At 33.0% G+C, this 24,919-nt stretch overlaps 1 non-coding gene across 1 annotated transcript; it reads right to left on the bottom strand.

Annotated features, from left to right (window-relative positions):
• Window positions 1–248: 248 nt before the first annotated feature.
• Window positions 249–332, bottom strand: Trnal-uaa (transfer RNA leucine (anticodon UAA)). The gene has a single exon. It is a non-coding gene; the product is annotated as a tRNA-Leu (tRNA).
• Window positions 333–24,919: the final 24,587 nt, after the last annotated feature.

The following is a 24,919-nucleotide window of genomic DNA, read 5'->3' on the forward strand; positions in this document are numbered from 1 at the left end:
ATTCATTTCTTTTAATAAGTTAAATTCCTATTATGTATTTATTATTTGGAGTGTGAATGTCAATAATTTTAACAAAACAAACCTCCGTAAAACAGTGAAATTCCTTTCTAAGTTTAGGAAAACAAGAAAAAAAATCGGTCAAATTTTCAATAGCCCCCATTGTGCAATAAATTACGTCAAAAATATTTTTAAATCTTCGCGTGAATTTTCATACCATAGTTAATTGGAATGATGTTCCTAAAAAGAATTGTCAGGAGTGGGGTTCGAACCCACGCTCTCTTTCGAGAACCAGAGCTTAAATCTGGCGCCTTAGACCGCTCGGCCATCCTGACGATACATGGTGAGGGAAATTGTTTTATAAAAAGTCGTTTCTTCCAAGTTAGCTGCGCGCTCTCTAGGAAGGGTCGAAGAAAAGAAAAAGTAATTCATCAAAGGATAGAAGGATGATGTAGTTTTTTATTGTTTTTGAGAGTAACATATTTAATTGTATGCTAATTAATAATTTTCCATTAACGTCATTTCAGAGTTTTCTGAGGGCAACATATACGCTGAGGACATTTTACGTGAAGGAACGAGATCGTAAAAATTGTGTTTTGTGTTTCGGGGCGACTCGAACTAAAACTTTTGGGAAAGGGGGCCCGATTCAGTGGCGTACCGGAGACAGATGGGGGCTTGGGGCGCTACTCGAAATGGGGGCCTACCTGGTATTAAAACTGAAGTTTCTCAAACTCTGTGTACGTACCGTATATTACAGTAATTACTTTAAGTGGTACATTTTTACATATTTCAGGTAGTGTTGGTTTGATTTCGGACTTTATTGTAAATACCACAGTAAAACACATGGTTTTAAGTAAAATTAAGTAAATACGATATTTTTAATAAAATTGTGCTTTGTCAGAAAATATCAAAAACAGAAAAAAGTCCTAAAATTATATAGTATCTTAAAAATTTATTGCATCTGAACATCCAAGTACAGTGTACAGAAACGTTTAGGTATTCCAGATTTAATTAATTTTAGGATAAAAATTGGCTTTTACAGAAAAAAAACCCTTTACTATTCCTTTGAGTAAGACACACCAGGGAACTTTTCACCTGATGACATCACCTAATCTCAGAGAAAAATATTTTTAAAACATACTTACCTAAATAAGGATGAAATTCACACGTTCACAGTCTAAATAAAACTTTTCTGTTAGGTCTCACTCACAAAAAAAAAAAAAAAAAAAAAAAAAAAACGCTCTTTATGTTCTTCAGATTAAAAAAAAAACTCTGGTATGACCCTATACTTGCCTGGCGCGTTTGAATGAAGTGGAGAAAACGCTCCGCGCGGCTTTTCTGGTAGAATAAAAAATATTTAATGTTCGACAGAAATTAAGACAAAAAAATTTTGCGTATGCGTGGGCTTAACTAACTAATCCGATTTCTAAAGCGAAGAGCGTAATTTCCCCCCCGATTATCGGACAAAGGGCTAGGCATAGGCGGATTTAGGACTAAGTTCCTAAAGGGGGGGGGGGGGGCAGGATCTTTTTTGAGCAACATTTTTAATAGCCCCCCCCCCATGTTTTGGTTTCTTTTCCTGTGATGAATAAGGCCATGCTTTACCTTTTTTTGTGTGTGTCGTTTTCATTAATGTGTGTTTTCATGCTGTCCTTTTTGAATTGACCTTAAGAGGGGTGACTGGTATCAAGAGTGACGCAGGGCTCTCTTTTAAGTTGGATATAGAATATCTCCAATTTTAGGGGGTCCGGGGGTTTGTCCCCCGGAGGATATTTTGTAAAATGGATATAAAATTCTGCATTTTGAAGCCTTATAAGAGTTAATTGGATAGACAAAAATCTCAGGAAAATATAGACAATTTTTTTTAAAAAAAGTTTTATGATTTAAATGTGCTTTGTGATGTAAGTTAATACTTTAAAAGAAATGGTGTACAGATTTAGAAAATAAGTAACATGAGAGTAACATACTACTTATTTGAACAATTCATAATTTATACACTTGATAAGAAATAAAATTGAAGCACACTTTGCTTAGGAGTTTCAAAGACTTGTCTAACTATTTTCAAGGTTTGGTTGGTTAGATTGGGTGTTTTGGCACAAGAGCCCTAGTAGGTTATATTGCGCCAATTCTTTTCAAGGATTTTAGAACATTTAATAATTTAAGGCAACTCATTTGCACTTTCCAGTCTCTGAAATTGAGTACTAGGTTATACAGTTCTACGGTCTTGTTCAAACTTCGTAAAAAAAACAGCTATTTTAAGCCTAAATGAAAAAATAAACTATAGAATTCTCATTACAATAATCTTTTTTTTAATTATAAGTAGTGCAGAAAACGAGAAGGAATGGAGGTAGTGTATCATTTTTTTTCTGGGCTAAACAGATTAACAATATGCAGTAGAAGCAAGATAAAAGCAATCAATAGAAAAGAATTTCCAAAATACTGCATTCGGGATTAAATAAATAGCAAGATATGAAACATGTGAGTCAGAAAAATTTATTTCAAGCAATATGTTACAAACATAAGAACCATGATTTTTACTTTTTTGATGCAGGATGTAGCAAGGAGCTGAATTTGACATATTTTGGCATTCCTCCCCCTACCATTTGTTAGAAATTTTAAAATTTAAGGTTTGTAGCCACACGTTTCCAAATATTCAAAGCTTTCAAGCTCTTGAAAATGAAATTAGTCTTTTCAAGCACTTTCCATTTTTTAAGGAGCGAATGATGCATTTTTTGCGAGTTACCGGCCCACTTCAAAGTAGTGACCCTAAGCTATAGCTTGTTTATCTTATAGGCAAATCCTTCCCTGTATGTAATTCACTCTTGCCTGCAGATTTTTGTAATTTTTACGAAAATTCGTCAGTTTTTACAGTTAAAGGGATTTTACAGTTTTACCAATCTGAACGTGTGAATTCAGAAGGTTCTTCAAAATCTTTCGTCTGTAACAACACAAAATATCTAGTTTTTGAAATCACGCAAATTGAAAATAAACGAGGAGCAAACATTCAAACCATGTTTTCTCCTTCGGATACAGTTTTTCAGGAAACACAAAAAACTAATATATTTAAAAAAAACTTGTATTAGACCCCAATTATCATTTTTTTAGTTGTATTACTGATTACTAGTAAGACTTGTAGGCGTACTTTACCTAATAAACTTAAAATGAATTAGAAAAATGCATTTGAAATTTGGAGAAATCATGTTTTGACCGAATTCAAAGGAGGAAACGTGTTTTGAATGTTTTCAATGTGGATAAAACACTTTTTGAATGAAAAAGATAGTAACTTAAATTGCTACGATTACATTTTTTAATGGAATAAAATTAATTAATGACATAATAAAACTGATTGTTATAAAATAAAGCTAGAAATTTATATGTGAAAAAAAAATTGTCCTGCATAATCCTCATCCAAACAATCGCACACTACTTCCTCCGTTTCATCATTGCGTGCAGGTAAATTAAAAATAATGTCTTTGTACCAATTAAAATCAGGTGGATTTTGCCACTCTTCGCCATACAATTAAGTTTAAAAGTTTGGCTACGTCTCTTTTCTTTTCAACTGATATTCCATGGCTAAGAGGAAGAGATTGTAAGACAACACTTTTCACAATGTGCATCTATTATTTCTTCCATCCCTAAATTAATAATAAAAATTTAGGTAAAAGCACACCGCTCTAAAATAAACAAACAAACCCCCCCCCCCCAACATAGCACCAAGCAAACAATAACATAACCTCTGAAACACTAGACACATTGGGAAATAGCTGGGTCACGTGATCAGTAAGAACTTCTCTGATTGGTTGACTGGAGGAATCAGTTTGACTGGAAACTGGCTCTGGAGGAAACACTTTTTGAATGAAACCTGAATTTTATAAATAGGTTTATAATGGGAAAAAATATGTTTTGGTTGAAAACAATAGCATATTTTTGAACCATTTAATGTTGAGTTCAAAGAAAAATCACTAACTCATTTTTTTTTATTTTTGGAGAAAACACTGTTTGAATGTTTGCTCTTCAAACATTCTGAAAAGAAAGAAAACAAATTATAAAGAGTAGATCGTTCTGTTAGCGCAAATGGGGGAGGAGGGTTTCCTTTGTTTTAGGTTCTAATTTGAAAAAATAATCGTCAATTATTATAAGTGTTGCAGCTGAATGCATAGCTCGTTTAGCCTATAGTTCCATTTATATACTTGCCCAAATGATTTTCAGTCAAATGGTGAATTAAGACATATTTTCAGCACCCCAGTGACAGCTGTACTGTTTGTATTTAATGTTCTTTTTTTTATTTTTATTTCTCCCATCAGAAAAGGACATTCGCGAACCTCTTCATTTTCATTGAACTATTCAAAAAAAAAAAAAAAAAAAAATTTGTCTTAAGGTTTTGGAAGATGTAATGTTATTATGTGAAGTCCTCCCAAAACTGGGGGGCATTGCCCTCTATGCCCCCCTCCTATAAATCCACCCATGCCCTTCTGAACTATTCAAGAAAGAAAAAAAAATAATATTTTTTTAAAAAATTTTTGGAAGGTATGTTGTTACTACATAAAGTCTTCCCAAACTGGTGAGGCATTGCCCCCTTTGCCCCCCCCCCCATAAATCCGCCCATGGGGCTAGGAACTATTTCTTTTGCTTGGCCGCAGCTCATTTCTCCATAGTCAAGTAAGCTTGCAATCGAGTATAGAATGGATGGGAGGAGGTATTATGCAGTCAAGGTCAAAAGTCCCGAAGGATTGACCAATTAAACAGTTTTACGCTGTGGAAAGGGGCATAGCAAGAAGGAAGTCCCCTTTGCTTGAGTCAGAAGGGGTCCGATAAAAAGAAAAATTTATCTGACTGATTTTTCCAACGCCACAAAGGATAGACAACTTCTCATTTAGGAATGGATTTTCTTGGTTATATGTTTGAATTTGGTTTCAAAAATAGTGTATGAATTAAGACTAGACCATCGTAGTCTTAATACACAAAACAAAACATAAAACAGATATTTTAGCTGTATACTGTAATGATCAAAAATTATAAACGTGCATCTGTTATGCATTAGTTTTTTTTTATAAATTGTTCGAAAAAAAAAATGCATAAAACTTTGCTGAAAGCACTTAACAAAATAAAAGCAAATGATTTTTATAGGTTCAGTTAATTTAAAAATTTGGGGCCCCCATTAAATTCGTGGCCCAAGCGCTCATGTGCATTTGTACACTAGGACGGGTCACTATGAAAAAAAGTCATATTTAACAAAATTTATGATATATACTCGCATATATAGGTAACTGATTAATATTTCTAATCATGATGTATATGACAGATCTACTGGAAAAAATAAGATACATTTTCGGGGCTTATGTCAAAGCGGGGCCTGTGGGACATAATTTGCCCTCTCTTTGTTTAGGGAAGAGTCACTGAGAAAATATTCATTCTACATAAAAAGTCAACTTTTTATTTATCTAAACCATGACATAAGGCACGTCTGGCGAAAAAGAAAACGAATTAAAATTTTGGGGCCTATGTCAAAGCGGGGCCTGGGTATCATAAACCCTCCATTGATCCCGAAGAGGTATTGATTGTATCCCTGAACAAATATTTGGTCTTTAAAAAAATTATGATTTATTAAGCCAACTTGTTTAAGCATTCAAACCAAGATATGCGACAATATTGGTGAAAACCAAAAATTGAGATTTGGGGGCCTATGTCAAAGCGGGGCCTGGGGCGGACCACCCCCTCCGCCCCCCCCCCCTTCGGTACGCCACTGGCCCGATTAACCGCTGAAATTAGGGACAGCTCAATCTAATTTCGGGTCCCCTCATCCTGTGTTAACTGTAATATTTATAAGAAATTTACGAATTGATAAAAAGTTCATTAATGCTGCAATACAAGTATTATTTACAAAAGCAGAGTCCAGTAAAATTCAAATTAATGGAAATCCCCCTCCTCCTCGACATGCAGAAATTTTGTTTATTATAAAAAATGTATCGCTCTCAGAAAATAAGGTTGGTTACACGGGCGGCAGGTGCTAAAAAAGAGTGGAGGTCAGAAAAAGGCTGTGGGTGCGGGGCGCCAATAAAGCTGATTTTTTTTAGTAGAAAATTATGCTATATTTAGGGTCGTTAAAACGGCCCGGGCGATTATACAACAGCCCTTAGCTCAAGTGTAAATATACTCCCCCCCCCCATGTACACAGTCTTGCAACTTTAAGAGGTTTTTTTTTTTTTTTTTTTTAAAGTGGAAGGAGAAAAGAGCAATAATGCGAATGCTGGGCCGTAGCTCTTGTGCTTTTCTCCATTTAACTGTGATTTTCGTGATGATATTTTATGAAAACACAGATATAAAAGTGTCGGTAGCCCCTATGAAGCTATCAATTTTATTTATGAATTTATTTATTTTTTATTTATTTATTTATTTATTTTTTATTTATTTATTTATTTTTTTTTTTTTTGTAAACTGAAGCTTGTCAAGGGTTTACATATTGTATTTTTTTTTTCGTTGTAGAAGTTTGAAACGTACATTCGGTGACCTTTAATTAGATATTCTTAATAATAGAGAAATTTGGATGATTCTATTTCAAGATTACACTGTGTTTTAAAATTTGGCAGAATAAATACTTTTTATTACTTTTTTATTCAGTTTGTTCATTTATTATCAATATTTTTTTTAAGACTGTGTAGGCCTTTTTTTTTTTGGTGCATCGCTAAAATATAATTGAATAGAATCCTTAAAAAGGGTGGGGTGTAGAAACCTTCTATACCCCTTTGAAGACGTCCCTGGAGACACTTCAAGGCCGACGAGAGGCAATGTCAACCAAGTTACCAACAGACAGGGGACACTCGCTTTGGCTCTCGGCGGTCCTGAGTACGTTCAAAAAAATGCTTTGTGGGCACACTTCTGATATTAAACCTATATCCAGAGCCCGTTTGCCTCCCAAGCCTCTATCAAATGTAAGCCTAGCGCAGACGTCACAGAATTTGACAATCCTTCAAACTTGCAAAAAAAGAGAGTATTACAAGTACGAGCCCGGCACCCCACCGGCCCTTCAAGCGATTGCTCGACTGCCCGATTGCCGGGTCTGGCCCTGGCTATACTGTTGGATTTTAACAACGGTATGGATTAAACGATCTTCTCTTTAAAAATCAGAACGCGACCTGAAGAATCGAGACGGGTGACCACAGTAGATTCCATCCAACTCAAAGTTCCATATGAATTGAAATAATGACATGAGAAAAATATTATATATGCAGTTATTTAGTAAATTCTTCTTTCTTTAGACACATGAATCGATCAGCTCTATAATTTTTCTGTCGATTATTTATTTTGAACTGAAAAAAGTGGAGGGGCAAGGCTCTTTTACTTTTGAAAGTGAGAAGGCAGTTGCTTTCTTGTCTCCCACCCCCCTGTGTCCACCTATGGTTGGTTAGTTGTTATTTCAGCTTTATCACTTCTCATAACTTGAATGTTATAAAAGCACGTTGTAACACTGGCCAAATCCCGTATTTGTTAACAGCTTGTGATCCACATTTTATGATATAAGTCCACGCTTTTCCTAATTCTTCCAAAATTGTTTATTGAACAAGTTTTAAAATGTTTGCGATATATTTAAAGATGCATTTAGAAGCAGAGAATGAAAGATTCAATTCATTTGTAGACTACCTAAAAGTTCTAAGGGAAAGCCCAAGCTGGAAATCTTGAAATCGCAATCATACTTAAATTAGACCTTTCCACTGTTTCTCTGTAGGATTCATTATTGAGTCTTTATTTACTGTTTATTTTTTAGTCCACTGTCTTACTTAATATTCTTTTTGAATCTTCTGATCAGTACATTTCCTTTTTTTTCTCTTCATATTTGTAATTGCTGCCTCTAGCCCGTCTGTATCATACAGAAACTAATTAGTCAGAAGTTGTAAGAGAGCAAAGCTAAAAAGAGCGAACTGCAAAATAGTAATAATCTCAGCAAAAACAACCCTGTTGTAAAAATTTCCCCGCCAAGAAAACCTCTAACTTCTTCCCCACAAAAAATTAAGCCTTCATCCTAAACCAAAAAAAAAAAAAACCTCAGCCTTAAAAAGTCATGATATCTAGTTTGCCCGCCAAGTATCTGCCAAAATATCATCCTCCCTGTTCTCCTCTTTCATCACACCTACTTCAGTTAGATCCTCCTCCCACCTTCAACTCCTCAGAAATATGGATAGATCCTTTAAATTGTTTATCTTGTTTGGCGGGAAGCCTTTCTAGTTGAGGTGGTTGCTTGGTGAGTAAAAAGCGACTTAACTTTAATTACTCCGGCCCAAGATGTCCCTGGGGTTCGAATTTTTGTATGTGTCCTCAATGCCCCCAAAGAATATGTATACAAAAAATCATTGCCATAGCCCCCCGGGGGGCTACTGCAGAACCCCGGGAAGGTACGATTTGTGGGGTAAAAACAAGGGGGGGTCAAATGACACAAAAGACACATCAGTTGGGCACAACGAATGTGTGTGAGAAATTTCAGATTGATTCCTTTTATCGTCTGGGCTGTAGCCCTGTCAAAGAAAGCGAAAACTTTTTTTAACAGCGATTTTATAACTTTAATACCTCCTCCCCCCGATGGTCCAGGGGGTTGTATTTAAGTTTACGGCGTCAGCGGCCACTTCAGATTGAGGGTACCAAAAATCAACTCTGGGGGTCTTCATGGGGCTGAGATACAGAGGGATGAAACCCCCCCCCCCCCAAAAACCAACTTGTTTTGTCGTGTAAACTTGTTCTAGGTCGCTTTTATTTTCTTTCGTCTTTGGCGGTGGATTTGCTTCTGTTGGCTGCTGACGTTTGGTTTCCTTGACGGGGCGGGACGCTCTCGCGTCCCGTGATAATAAGTGCAAGTTTCCTTACAAAAAAACTTCTCTTTCTCAGTATTTTTTTTTTTTTTTTTTCGCAATGAATTGAAGACAAGTTCCATCTCTGAAACAGTTTGGCAAACTGGCGACCGAAAATTCCTTGAGTTCTTTTTTTTTGTTGATAAATCATAATTTTAAAGAATCCTATCGAGCCCATAAATTCCTGCTGATGTGATTAAAAATCTGCTTCAAAATTATTTTTTTTAAAAAATTAAAAAATTGAAGTTGTAAAACACAATCTATATTTGAACAGCCCTCTCTCAAGGCTTTCAGTTTACTTGATACAAGTTTTTTTTTTTTTTAGGTAACTTGCTTAATTGGCACTTGACAGTTAGAATTTCAATTATTTATTTTATTAATTGAAAGTTTCTCATTAAATGATTCCAGATAAACTGTCCTGCACTCCTACAACCCACTGAAACATTCAGAGAATATTAATCTTCCATGGTTTTTTTTTTTCTTTTTCTTTTTTTTTAAGCCACATTTATTAATATTTATAAGAAAATTAAAGTTCTACTTATTTCATTGTTAGTAAAACAAATCGTCTTGTTCCAAGGTTTTACGAACATGAAAGTTGCGACTGACAATGCGGACTTAGCTGAAAAACTTTCTTGTAAAGTGTTCTTACGTTAACTGGGCAGGGTTTTGAGACTAATAATGACGCTTTTCGTCCATATAAGGAAAGCGAAACACATACGGAACTTGTACATCTTCGGAACATCGTGTCATAAAATGTTCAGGAATAAGTAATTTAATCTCTTTTCTTTATCTAACAAGGAAGCATTCGAACCAAATTGCTGCTGTACGCATCGATGAAAAATACGCATGCAATTCAAGGTCGCGAGGTATTAAATGTGACTGTTTACACTTTCATGAAGAAGGTATTGTTGATTTTAAAAGTTTTGAAGCGGAGGAGAATGTTGCATTTCGAAAAATCGGCAGAAATAAATTTTTTTCTTCTTCTCCTTTGTGCTTTTCTGTTCTGAATGAAAAAAGTAAAAATAAATGATAATTTGTTTTGCAATCATTTGAACGAGGTTTCACTTGCGATAGTTTTTAGAGACGTGCGATAAGTTCTTTAAAAGCATTACTAATTGCGTTAAAAATGAAATTTTTTTTACTTGATTTGATTTATGAAGGAGATAGCAAGAAAAAACTAAAGATTTCCAGTTTTTAATAAAAAAACAAAAAAGTTCCAGTTTTCCCATTTTTTATTCAAAACTGGAAAACAATTGCCAAACGGTCTATAAGAGCACGTTAAAAAGAATTTTTTTTTCTTTTTTTTTTAATATATATTTAAGATTAAAAACTTTTAATCAATAAAAACGACATTGATATTTCATGTGTTATATAATAAAGAACCTTCAAATAATTCCTTTTATGAAAGAACAACATGAAAAAAGATTTAGAAAGGAAAACAATAATAAAATGATAAAAACTAAACAGACGAAAAATATAAGGTAGCAAGCAGAATACAGTTCACGTAACCATTGCAGTTATTACAAGTATCTGAACTTTTTCTTTTGGTGGACCTTTTCCAGGATGTCTATTTTTCAAATTTGAGATTCGTAAAATTATAAATAAATCGCCATTTTTGCTTTGGATTTTTAGAATAATCTAAGTGCACCACATCTAGTTACATCTTCAAAGTTAATCCTTTAAAGTCATCAATTTTAAAATTCGAGAAAACTATGCTACCTATTGTTTCTGTGAAATCGTTCTGTATCTCAAAATGGAGTGCACCAAGAAATTTATCACCGCAACCATTTTCCTATCTTTGTTGTACGAGATGAATGGGTTCTCCTGAAATAGAAGCTTTTCATTCTAATTCTTAAAAGAGTTGGTTCGAACCTGTTAGGGTCAACTCTAAGTGCAATTTTGTAAAGTAAATCTCCACTTAAAACGGATTATTGAGGCTTTTTCTATTGTACTATATAACACAATTATGAACATGATAAAGTGTATTGAAAGTTATGATTTTTTGTCCAAAGAACGTTACTGATTTCGCCAATTCTTTATTCAACTGTATTTTTAGATATCACATAAGTATTTTCACTATGATAGATAAATATAAAGCCTTTAAAGACAGAAGCATTATTAGTAAAATTAGAAGTGCCTGAAATATTGGTCAAGGGAAAATCTCCGAAGACTTTTCTCATGCACTTCATATTTTAAAGATAGATTTTGTTCAATGGTAAGTATTATAACCCGATTTTTTTAACAAGAGAGCAGTATGTTATAAATAATTGCATTTCGAAACCTTGAAGATTAATGAACATCGAAAAGGTAAAATACGTTTTATAAGAAATAGATGAATGTAAAATTTTAAATTTTAACCTAATCGTAAAAATACAATAATTATTAGAATCCATTTTTTAAATTATTCTTTATTATTCATTTATTTATTTATTTATTGAGCAATGAAGAAAATAGCTCATTGACCTCAATTCGCTCAAACCTAATATCTCAATTTCCGACGTGTCGATTTTTAATGTCTTTTGTAAGTGGTAGTTCAGTCACATGACTTTTTAAATTTCGTTAATGGTTCCTGCAAAAATATTCACACAACTACTTGATCTCAACGTTGAAATTCTTCGGAAACTCAGCCTATTTTTTGACGCATAAAAGTTAAATTTCTGTCAAGGATTTAAAATTTTAAGTATTTTAAATATTCTCTTGGTAAAACACTCAACAAAGATTTATATCTTAAATTGGAAATAGAATCTTTGCGTTGATCGTGTTTGGAGAAAGCAAACGATTACTTTCGCTTCTTATCAAAGTTATATTGTGGTGAAAGTGAACTAACTTCAGAAACCTGGTAAGAAGTATTTAGCAGTAAGGTACCGCCCCTAAGCCAGGCCTAACACAGAACTACATGCAATATACCAGGTCAGGGGCGGTACTTAGGGGTGGTAACTTACTGCTCGCTGGTGTGGTAAATTTACTTTTATCTAGCAGTTTGTTGGCACTCTCAGTTTCAGTGAGATGACATCTGCCTCCAGCTGGGTTATTCACTAATCCAGGCTGATGAATTCTAACAAGAACGAAACTGCAGTCTCTGAATGTAATAACCGGGCAGTCTGGTATATTGCACTTGGTAAGAAGTGATTTTACATCAATAGAGAGATGGGAGACGGGAAGCCAAGGCTTTGCTCCGGAAGCCTTTCGAAGTGCCAGTCCAGGAAATATAGTGTTGTGTCATCTTTTCTTGTCAAAAACCGGCCTTCTCGGAATGCTTCCGATAAAGGCAGCACCTTTGCGAGAAGTGTACGGAGTCCCAATGGAACTAATTTGAGGGCGATTAGATTACTTTCTCACCAGAGTCACCAGTTTATTTTCTTGGGCAAAAGGCTGGTACTTTTCTAAAAGACCTTGTATGCAATCAAACACAAGTCACTTTGAAACTATGACAAACTTCTGATAAATATCTGTCCGGGTAAAATTAGTAGCAAAAAATTAATTACGACAGATTATTATTTAAATGGGGTATACAACATTTAAACTTTAAACGATGATATGAAAATGTTTAATCAAACTATTCCCGAACTTATCTTCATTTATTTAACAAATGCCATCAGTAAACGAGCTCTTCAGTATACTTTTGAGCAATACAATTAAAGACTTGTAATGCAGAGCCCACGACTGAATCTTCAACTCTCAGGTTCCAAATTTGACCCAAATTCTATATTGAATGTCATTTCGAATTTTTTTCAGGGGGGGGGGAGAGCAAAAAGTATGTACAGGACGTTCGAACATGGTATGTCTTACTGAGATAAATTGAAGCAATGTATCTTGAGAAATTCTCCAGTGATGGCAGTACCATACCTCTTGACAAAACGTTTAGAGCAATGGGAGATTTTGTGTTTCTATGATGGCAATTTCTTTGTTTTAGTAGGTGTTGTAAGTAATTTCATCAGTCTTCCTCACGTGAAAACACATTTTAAACTAACTAATAAACTGAACTCAATTTATTGCAAACCATTGAATGAACAGTCATGCAATAATGAAAAAAATTAATTGAATTAAAAAATCATTGTTTTTGCAAGTCAGTCCTATGGTAGATGATGGGCACTTGTGAAACTAACATATGTGACACATGTGAACAATTTCCGTATCCTCTCCATAATATGAATATTAGGGAAAAGGATAAAACAAGATTTAGAAAATTGTATAAACATTTATAATTATTATGTTTCCATAATCAGTTCATAAATTTATTGGTAATCATTTTATTTATTTTTTGAATTTATTTATTTATAGTTTTTTTTACTAAATAATTGGTCAGTTGTTAGAGTTACAGAAGAGTTACAGGAAATAAAAAGACATAAAAAATTGCTTTAACGAATTTAAAATATAAGTTTAAAATCCTTTTAAATACGTTATCATGTCCCATATGAAGCATAAAAGCAAAATATAACAAGAAATTTTTTTACAGAATTAAATATTCTTTGTAGTACATTTCTTCATGTCAACCCACTGGTCAAAATATGCTACGATATTTTAAATTCTAACAGTGAGCAGGGTTGCATATTTCAGAAAAAAAAAAAAAAAAAAAAAATTATTGGCACATTACCGTACAATTTAAACGGCACAACATAGATTACAAACCCTTCAATGAAATTACTATATACGTATGTGTTTTACATTAAGGATTTATTCTTTGAAGTTATTATGATGATTGCCATGTTCATTTAATCTTGTTCACGTGTACCCCAGCTCACTGAACAAATGAGGATATTTTTGTTTAATTCCACGAAGTAAAGAAATAATTGTTTAAAAAATCTCAAGCAATTTCATGACATGACTAGTGGTACCCGCACGGCTTTACCCGTAGTTGAAAATTAAAAGGTCATTCGGTTCGCCCGTACATTTACAAATAATGGATGACGAATTTCTCGCCAATTGGCTATAGTCATTCGCTCTCATATTCCACGTCATGATAATTTCATAATTTACTCGTCCATCTTATAATAATTTTGCTCCGGAAAATGTTCTTAAAGTTGAAATAGAAGAAGAACAAAATCGAATTTTCGAAAAATCGCTTCGAGGTGCACACCCCCATGCTACAAACTAACTTTTCCAAATTTCATGAAAATCGGCTGAACGGTCTAGGCGCTATGCGCGTCACAGAGATCCAGACATCCAGAGAGACTTTGAGCTTTATTATTAGTAAAGAAGAAAAAACTATTCAATTATGGAAACACTTTTGCTCAGAGAAATTGATAATGTATTTTGTAAAGTAAAGAAATGAAAATAGTTTTCCCCATGTGATCCCCTTTTCCTTACTCAATGCAAACTACACCGAAAAACAGAGGAAAACACACCCATTTATATACAAATACATTGATTCTTCAAAACCAGGAGCCTATTCGTCTACAGCTGTGTAATTCTCGCATCATGTTATAATGCTTTTTAATGTATGCATTGCTCTCGCTCACAGAGTCTACCTTGGTTGTAGGGATCTCAGAGGCAAAAAGGTAAATAAAAACTGAAAATACTAATCAGGTCATTAGCCCTCTTTCACTTTTCCTTTATAAAGGTTCAAAAGCCCTTGGTCACCATAAAAAGTTTTGCTCTAATATGCTAAAGTGGTGCAGTCTTTCGATGAGGAGTTATTTCTAGAAGTCCACTATAAATCCGAAACCCTACTGCTCCTAAGTCTAATGGAAACTAGGGCTTGAGTGAAAAAAGTATTCCACGCGTTTTACTGTACTGAAACAATAAAAGCAAAAAATACTGCCAATTAAAAAACACTCAATAACACTACACCATAAACTTTCATTATAAATTTTCCTTACGCTACAAAAACCATATATCTTAGATTTTACTTCACTTTTTTAAAAGCTCAATACAACAGCAGTGGGACAAAACTTTGCAGTTATTTTATAATAAATATCCAAAAAAAAAAAAATGAATCAATGCATAAAAAGGAGTAAGCTTATATTTTACGACAATAGACCCACTTCTTAAAACATATTACTGCAATAAGTTAGCAACATTCCTTTTGTTTCCTGTTACAAATTTACGATTCAAAGATATAGAAAGCGAAAGCATTGTTGCCATGACGAAACTAAAACTCTACATTCAAGACCATGCATCATCTGGTTGACATCAATTTAAATTGTGCAGCCTCTCTGTGCAAATAACAAAAGAATGCGGTTTGTGACAGTTCTTTTTAGGAAAACAAAAAAAAGATGGCAGTTATCTTAAAAGTTCGTAATGGAACAAAGCTGCTGAGGCTTATTCTTTGCTAATGTTGTTTATTATGAAATATGATCTATACTTTCAATAAAACTGCTATGCATCTTATGCAACTATTCATTCCATTTTATCTTGCACTACGTACCATCAAAGTAATCCTTTTTTTTTATGTGATCAATGTATTTTGTTTTTGTTTTATCATCATTAATCGATGGAGAATTTTAAAGGGGTTTTATTTAAGAATTTACTTTGGCTACTATAATACAAATTACGAATGCAAAAGTGACAATCAGCAACAGAATTTTAGCTCAGCCATGCTTAATATTTTCGTAGTAAATTAGGAATGTGTCGTTCATTAACGAACGGGTCTAAAATACCGACTCCTTAAAGAGAACAGCACGTTGTCTTTGTGAACAATTTTTTATGTCTTTCGGTATTACTTTCATTTTACAAATAAAAAATCCTTTTTTGTTTTATTTTCACCTTCAAAATGTTTTAAAGGAGGGTATTCTGTGATTTTTTTTATTGATTTCTTTTATTTCTTTCCTTCTTTTTTCTTTATTTATTTATTTATTTATTTATTTATTTATTTATTTTATTTATTTATTTATTTTTTATTTATTTATTTTTTTCTTTTTTTTGAAGATTAATTTTGTAAAATTTTTGACGTTTCGTCACTTTATTTTTTTTATTATTATTATTATTATTTTTGGAGTAGATTACAGATTATTTACAGCTCGATAACCGAGAAATTTTTAATTACTTTATACAACTAAACCTAAATAAAGTATTTTTGGTTAAATGTTATTGGTACATTGTCTAACTGTTAGGTAAATTTAGTTTATTTTCCCTAAAAGAATGTACCATATTACCCCGCATTAACCAGCATGCCGGGGAAAAGCGAGAATGACCAGCATGCCGGGAAATTCCAGTTTTCCGGTACGCCAGATAATTCGGGGTTTATTTTTCAACAAAACTATGAAGTACGTTTCCCCATTTAGTTTCAATCAGGAAGCAAACTATTGTAACTGCGATTCGTTAACAATTTTTTAAATAAATTATTTTTGGTTCCTTTTAGAGAGGTAAGTTTAATTTTTATTTATTGAATAGCTATGGTAAATTCTTTTGCACTGGGTTAGGGGCGGTCACTTATTGCCTAAATGATTGCTTAGCTTTAATGTAATTTTTATAAAATTATTCGTTATTGAATAATATTTTTCTGGTTAAAATAACAAATGACATTATTACTTAATATTTTTACGAAATTAAACTCTTTATTAATACTAATAAAACATGCATATATAGAACTCAATTTTTTTTAAGCTGAACATATATTTTTATATTATTATTTTTTTTCCTAACCTCGATGGCATGCCGGGAAGGACCAGGCAAGTGTTATTGAAAATCTGGTGACCCCCGAATTTTGCGGCAAGCCGGCTAATGCGGCGTAATACTGTAACAAAACTAATGAAACATTTTCAATGTACGTCACACGTCAGTAGCTCTCACAGAAATGTCACCTGGAACTTTTTAAATGAACGAAGTCGATCAAATGAACGAGTGCAGTGTACGAGTCGAAAAAAAAGAAAGAAAAAAAACGACCCTCAGATGAATGGAGCATTAAAAAGAACGACATTGCCCATCTCTATTATAGTCAATATATATCCGTCTTGAATGCTCAGAGTCAATTTATCAACCTCCAGTGATATCCGGCCTTCTGCATGCATTTCACTTGAATAGAAATTCAAGCTGGAAAAATGTTTCATGTGACTCTCTTGTAAGGAAAAAAAAAAGTTATTGTTTTTAAATCGCATGAAAATGAAATCTTACATCAGTATAAATATTTTTACAGCTTATTTTGCTAACAACAAAGAGCGAGTTTTCTGTAAAAGAAACATAAAAACTGTGTGTCGTAAAGACGCATGGAAGTGAAACCTATATTGTTTCTTTTTGTTTTACATTCTGAACTGTCACTTCACCCGCACATTTTCATTTACGCCACGCTCTTGTTCTTTCTGCGCCTGACTTAGTATTCACAGCAAATTTTATATTTTGATGACGAAAATATGCTATAAGTAATGAGAACTAAACAATAACTCGAAATCTACTTTTAACTAATGCCCAAAACAATAAACAATAATAGTAATTATAAAAAAAACTTATGATAATAGTTAACAAATTAATTTCAAGGTTGAATTTAAGAAGTAACTTTTTTAAACTGGTGATCACAAATATATTTCCGCCTAAGTTTAACCTTGAAAGTAATTCGTTAAAGTTATTAACAAAACTAACTTTATAACTACTATTTTTTTTTCTTTTTGCCAACAATTAAAAACAACTACGTCACTTCCCTCACACAAAAAGGTTGTGGATCAGAATTTACAGGCCGTCGAATAAAAAGTTTCACTTCAAAAAGTTACTGTTATTAAATCTCTTCAAAATGAAATCGTACGTCAGTATGAATATTCTTCGCAGTTCTTTTTGCTAACAACAAAGAGCGAGTTTTCTACAAGAGAAAAAATGGTAATTACTTTCATTTGCTTCATAAAAGAGCTTTTTTATTCTCTAAATTCAATTTGAATGTGACTAATTTAACAATTTCACTTGCTTCCTAGTCAATTCAAACATGGAAGCGACAACAATGCTCTCTAGAGAAATTACGGTTGTAAACATGATTTTTTCTTGCATCATTCTCAATTGTTGAGTGAATGTTTCTTTTTTGTGCTATGCTGATGAAATACATTAATGTTATTGCACAACATAAAAAATATAAAGGATCAGAACATCAAATTTAAGAATACCTCCTTCTACACATCGTTGAAGATTCTTCCACCCGCAAAACTTTCCAAGGTGAGAAAATGCTCCTGTCTCTTATTTATATCCAAACGACGTGAGGCAGCGGACCTCAACCTTTTCCAAACCTCTTACCTTTTTTTCTGTATCATTAGCTGTACGTTCTCCCACGAAAAACACTTAAGCTTAATTAAAATGCTACATTCCCTAAAGCTTAGCTTTTAAACTGTTAAAGTTCCGTTACACACAGGCAATTTAAATTTAAAACAAAAAAGTTTGTTTTAATGGTCGTTTTATTAATTAGACTTAAGACATGAAATGAAAATGTTATCTGCCGTAAACAGGTAAAGAGCAGTAAATACAAAAATTTTCATTTTGCTTTTTTTTCTGCATTTTTGTCATCTATTGTACGTTAGCTTTATTGTACACTAGTGGTACCCGCACGGCTTTGCCCGTAGTTGAAAATTAAAAGGTCATTCGGTTCGCCTGTACATTTACAAATAATGGATGACGAATTTCTCGCCAATTGGCTATGTTCATTCGCTCTCCCATTCCACCTCATGGTAATTTTGTAATTTACTCGTCCATCATATGATAATTTTGCTCTGGAAAATGTTTCTGAAATTGAAATAGAAAAAGAACAAAATCGAATTTTCGGAAAATCGCTTCGAGGTGCACACCCCCATGCTACAAACTAACTTTGTGTAAAATTTCACGAAAATCGGCCGAACGGTCTAGGCGCTATACGCATCACAGAGATCCAGACATCCTATAGACATCCTACAGACATCCTCCAGACAGGGAGACTTTGAGCTTTATTATTAGTAAAGAAGCTCGCTTTTTTTTGGTTTCCGCTGAAAAAAAGGTGCGAAAAAGCGTCTTAATACCAACATTTCCCTATTGATAGTATTGAATCCAACACACATTTCTTCAAGTTTCTCAAAAACTCATTTCTGCAGATACAGCCGTTTAACTGCCCACGGCAGTTATGGGAACTGTTCACATGTGCTCCAAATGTTGCGTTTCACAAGTGCCTAGTCTTCTACATTACGATAACCTTGCGAAAATAAAGAACATTTTTACCATAAACTTACACTGAATGTTCCTGCAATGCTTTGCAATAACTAAGCTAGCATATCAGTTTAGAATATGTTTTCACTTGAAGAAGAAAACGATAAAATTATATGCAACACCTTCTAAAAGAAAGAAGGTGTCACCACAGAAACATAAAATTACTCATTGCCCTGTGAGTTTTGCAAAAAAGGTCGAACCAGTACTAACATCACTTGAGAATTTTTAATGATTTTTTGCTTCAAATAAAACCTTTCTATGTTCACATCTGCCCCCTTTCCCTTACTCATATTTTAATATCTTTAACATATGTATTTCAAATCTTTTTCTCATGAGTGAATTTTTGAGTTTCCAAATGAAGTTTTACATGAAATAATGTCTTTAAAATGTAAATTCAGCAAAAGAAAATATATATTAAGCTATTGGTCTTACATGTTGAATGACATTTACAGAAATCTTTTATACGTCATGTATGTTGTATGTCTTAGTACGCTCGTAGGTCTACTCAGGGGTGCCCTGTGCCTGTCTTTTCCTCCAAGAATAATAGCTCACTCCCTGCAAATGCTGCGGATCATCCCTCCCCCCAGATGAGAGCCCTCCTAAATGAGACAAAAAAAAACCTCTCTCAAATGACATTCTCCCCTAGCTAAAAATTTCAACGCATTAGTCTGTGCTACATACCACTTGTGGCAATCCCTTGGTCTAGATACAATTGCTAGAGATTATTTGTTAATTTTAGTTTAATAGCAGTTAGATCGACTAAAACTGTAGTTTTGCTTTTATTTGGTTTATTGTTATTGACTTTATATATCTATTCTTCTGACGTCATTTGAAACAGACTATAACTTGAAACATGTATTCTCAATAAATAAAAAATTCTTCTTGCTGAAATGTTTCTACAGCAGAAACAAGCAGAACTATCACGAACTCTACTAAAATATCAAAATGAGTGACGATGAAACGCTGAAATTTACCTCCATCTTTTATTTCAAATAGATTGATTACTTTAAAGCTTAACCTTCAAGCGACATATTTCCCGCAACATTGCTAATTTCTCCTTACATAATTATAATTCAATAATGCAAATCTAACTCGTACGCCTTCTTTTAAAAACATAATAAAGAAAGAAAAAAATTCAACTTTCCTTTCGCACACTCGTTTAAAAAATAAAATAATAATAATAAAAATCAGTAATCTATTTGCAGCACGTAGTTTCTTTTGTTCTGTAATTGACATTCGTTTCTCAGGTCTACACTTTCCGGCATTTAAACGCTTTTGCAATAGAGACAGAAACGAATAGAAAATTAATCGAGGTACTTGTCTGTACAGTAATGCTTATGATTATAATTGAAGTTTTTTTTAAATTTAACCAACCACAGTAAACGAAGTTCAGCTGATAGCTTTCACAAAATCAGTTTTGTTTTGTAAAAAAATGCTTCTCTCAGAGATTAGAAGATTATTACATTTTTGAACGGATTTATTGAATTTTATCCATTAAGTTTTTATCATTTCATAAATAAAGAGTTAAAATGAAACTCTTATTTTATATATATATATATATATATATATATATATATAATTTTTTTTTTTTTTTTTTTTTTTTTGACCTTTTTCTTTTAGTTTTGAGTCTTGAAATGTTGAAGATTAAACTTTAAAAAAAAAGCAACCTTTTAAAAAATGAGTCGTGTAGTTACAAAAATATATTAGTACATTATTGCTTTAAAATGTAAATTTTGATACCGCAATAAAGACAGAAACAGTTGACCCCTCTCCAAACGGTAATTAAAAAATTTCTTAACATTCATTTACATCTGAGGATGGGTAGCAAGCACTAAGACTTTATTCCCTTCTTAATGTGCCTTTCTGATACAACTATCCCGTTTTTAAATTCAAAAGGATTTAATCATGCAATCAGTTGTCGTGGTTAGAATGATAGTAGTGTAAATAATTCAATCGTAGTTTCAAGTGAATCAAGCACGGTCCTGAGCAACCCCAGTCACTTGAAACCTTAATTTTGGAGTATGCAATTCTACAGATTTAAACCCGATTTTCAGTAGTTTATTTATTTATTTATTTATTTATTTTCATGACACCTGCCGATAGTTTATTTGTTGAAAACCTCTGCATTCATTTCTTGTATAACTCTCAAAATAAAAATTATTTTGTTTAATGTGAACAATTTACTTGCAAGATTCACTCCAAATATGCTTGTGATAAATGAATGTGAAATTTAATGCTGGAATGTATGAAATGTTTTTTCAGTGGTTTTCCTTTATTTCGTTCCTTTTTAAAAATGTATAATACTAAGTATTTCTTGAAAACGTATTGTAGTAATCAATTTAAAGTCTTAAATTGTTTTTTATGTGTAAAAATATCCGTTTCACAAATTGACAATGAACTTTTGTAAAAATTCACATGTATGAATTGCATTAAACAAAAGTTAATAGTGAGGTCATGCAGGTACCCCGAGCGACCTTTTGTCCGCTGTTTGGCATGCGAGTTCTATAGGGTTAACGATTGGTACTTTTATTCATCATAAATCAACTTTTATTAGAACTTCCTTGCAACTTGAAAGATACTTTAATTGACTTACACCAATGTCATTCTACATTTTCTAGGTGAACTAAGAGAAAGCAAAATACATGCAGGGACTGCTGTAAATTAAAAGGCAGAAAATTTTGGCTGCCGGTCCAGTCAGCGGGATGGAAACTGATTTATATCACCACCATTCTCAATTGAACTGGAGTTCAGGTTAGTGGACAATTTTTTAGGCTCCTGGGGGCCATTATATAGTTTAGTATTTTTGGCGTACTGGTTCGCTTTCACTTAATAGAGGAACTGAGGAACCGAAAACTATGTTATACTCAAGTTGTAAAATTTTTAACTTACATCTCTCAATCCAATAAACTGAATTATACTCATTTAGAACGGATTGGACTCTATGTAATTAATAATCATGCACTACAGGACTACAGGGACGCTCGATTACACCTATGAATAGCTTGGATATTATGACCGAACAGTTAAAATACAACGAAGGTCGGTTGTGGAGAAAAAATTTGAAAGTATAAACTGCAGGCGGATAAGCTTTCTTAGAAAACAAAATCGCAAAGCGCCTGACTTTCAAGTCAAGCGAAGTATCCCAAATTGCTCATATATCTTGATGCATGAACGATAATATTACTCTCGCCTTTTATACGCGGTTCCCGATTCAACGTAGGTATTTCTCCGCATGAATAATGCATCAAATTCCTGAATAATGAGCCCTTTAAAAGAATTAACAAAATGTGGAAATCTGGTAAATAGTCAAACATAAAGATTCTGTGAGGACCAACGGCTTCCAATTGTCCAGCAAGCACGCAAACATTGCGTTTCGTGCGTAGCCTTTTAGATACACAATAGATCAATCCTAAAAGAAAAGAAAAAAATATGCTCTTAGGTGAAAGTCATTTTTCGAGGAATGGAATCATGCTAAATCAAGAGTTGATAACCAAGTAACTCGTAAATTCATCGCCAAAAAATATAACAAATATACTAGGAGTTTTCTTTGTTAGTTACCACAGAGTACACATTAAAATCCCTGCATCAATATCCGCTACGATGAAACGGGCTGTCAAGTGTCAACATGAAGAGAAAGTGGTACTCAAATAATTTTCAATACTTGGTTGCCCCACATCATGGTGATAGTCTATGGGCCGAGTCCAAATTTCGTTCAAGTTCGTTTACCAATCTTAGGGACTACGTGAACTTGCTTGAAATCTATTATAAATGATGAACTCAATAGAAAAATACAATGTTCACACGCTAGAATTGTCTCATTAAGTTTGAATTAGTAATTGAAATAGGAACTATGTTCCGTGGACTGTTAGCACTTACACAAAAAAGTTTGTTTCTAGATGGCGCTATTAAACACAATATTTATGATCTAAAAACTTAATAAATAGTTTTTCAACCAAAATTTTACTGTTTTGCTCAATTTTTCGTTGCAAAATATATTAATACTTTTTAAATTACTTTCGTTTAGTAATTTCGTAACTAAAAGGAAATCAAAAATTGTATCAATCCGCAGCTCTGAATGATCTTCATCTCAAGATTTCGTTTATTACAACTGAGCCAGCGCACATAGACATTGTTAAGTACAAAAAATTAGAAGGCACTGACTTTACTTCACAAAAAAGATATTAATGAATCACCGAATAGCAATAATTGCCCTACAAAATCTTAAGAACATAAACAACTCTAACAGATGCCAATAGCTGTTTAAAAAATATTATAAAATTAAACATTAGCAGACGATAAATTGAAAACTAAAAAGTTATATTTCATATCACGATGTTTTATCTTTTCCTTTTTTAATAATATTGCTTTTTGATTACAGACGATATTTTGAGCTCATTTTTAGCCTACTTTCTCGTCAAAGTAATTCGCAACTCCAACGAACTATAGGGGGCACTGAAGTCACTGTCAGGGGCGGCAAATAGGGGGGTCAAGAAGGGGCGGTTGCACCCCCAAATTTTTCACTAAGAATAATAAAAAAAAGGGGTAAATTCAATTTAGATAACTTAGAAAATCATTTGCCTGCAATTTCAGAACAGAAAAAACTGATTGAGAATAATGGTTTGTCTTAACTAAAGAAGTAATCTTTTCATATGGATTAAGTATTTAAAAATTGTGTAATCTGTGTTATGATGGTGCATCTTGTATGAGATGTCCGTACAGTGTTGAGACTGCGCAATTTTGACACGTAAGCTCCATGTCATTTTACGTAAATTTAATGCTCATATTATAACTTAATGTTTAGCTAGTAAGTGTTCATCGTTTCCCTGTACTTGAAACACATTTTAGCAACTCGATATATTATATTCTTTCATAGAAACTTTTTGAAAAGATATGCTCTTTTTGAAAAACTTCCCACATCAAAAGATACTTTCACATCAACAAATATATCTTCAGGCTCCTTACTTGACAATCTCTGAGTGACACAAATGGTATTCAAGAGTTAAACCTATAAAAGCTCCCTGGAAGAATTACTGGAAAGTGATCTTCTCAATGATAGAAAATCTAATGTTATTTTAATATGCATGACTTTGCTTGAATTTTTGTTTACTTTATTTCCTGCAGAGCGTTTTGTGAACAATGCTACACTCTATCATAAAAATTTCAATATCAATTATTGGATTGAGAATTGAAACTCTGTAATTTTCGCACTAATGCATACTTGAACCAAGTGTGGAACTTTGTGACAGAACTTTTTATAACAGTTTTTATTGTATGCCAATGTAGAAGAGATGACAAAACCCATATGAAGTTGCAGTCAAATTATTAAATTAATATTTTGAATAAAATAATCAATTTCTCAAGAAATTGAGGCAGGATTTGATGAGATACATTTCTCTTTGGTCTTAAATTCAATATTTTGTAAGTTGGTTATAGAAAACGAAAATGAAAATATTACACTTATACACTAGCGCAGCCAGAAATTCCTTCTGGAGGGGTTTTTTTTTAAATCAAAAATACCTACTGGAGGGGTTTTTTTTTTTTTTTTGGTGAAAAATACTTTTTGGAGTGGTTCTTTTGATCAAAAATACCTTCTGAAGGGTATTTTGGTACGTATATTTTTCGGTTTTTTGTAGGTATATTTTTTTGGAGGTTTTTTTTTTTTTTTTTTTTTTTTTTTTTTGAATGAAAAATACGTTCTGAAGGGGATTTTTTTTAAAAATCAAACAGTCCTTTCATATGCATAAACTGCTGCATTAGAATTTGCGTTTATGTTAAAACCGATGTCTGTGGGGGGTGTTTTCATCGCCCCCTCGCTGCATCACTGCACTTACAAGAGAAGAGTAATTTCAATCAAAGGAAGAGTAATTGTTTTGTGAATTACGATTATACTTTTTAATGACGCAAAATAAATACTAGCCCAATTTAAAAAGCTTTCTTGGTTATTTCAAAGAAAAATATGAAGGAAGTGTGTTTTTTAACATAACTTTCTTGCTTCCATT

The sequence above is a fragment of the Uloborus diversus genome, chromosome 2 (genome assembly GCF_026930045.1).
Source record: "Uloborus diversus isolate 005 chromosome 2, Udiv.v.3.1, whole genome shotgun sequence".
Taxonomy (NCBI): domain Eukaryota; kingdom Metazoa; phylum Arthropoda; class Arachnida; order Araneae; family Uloboridae; genus Uloborus; species Uloborus diversus.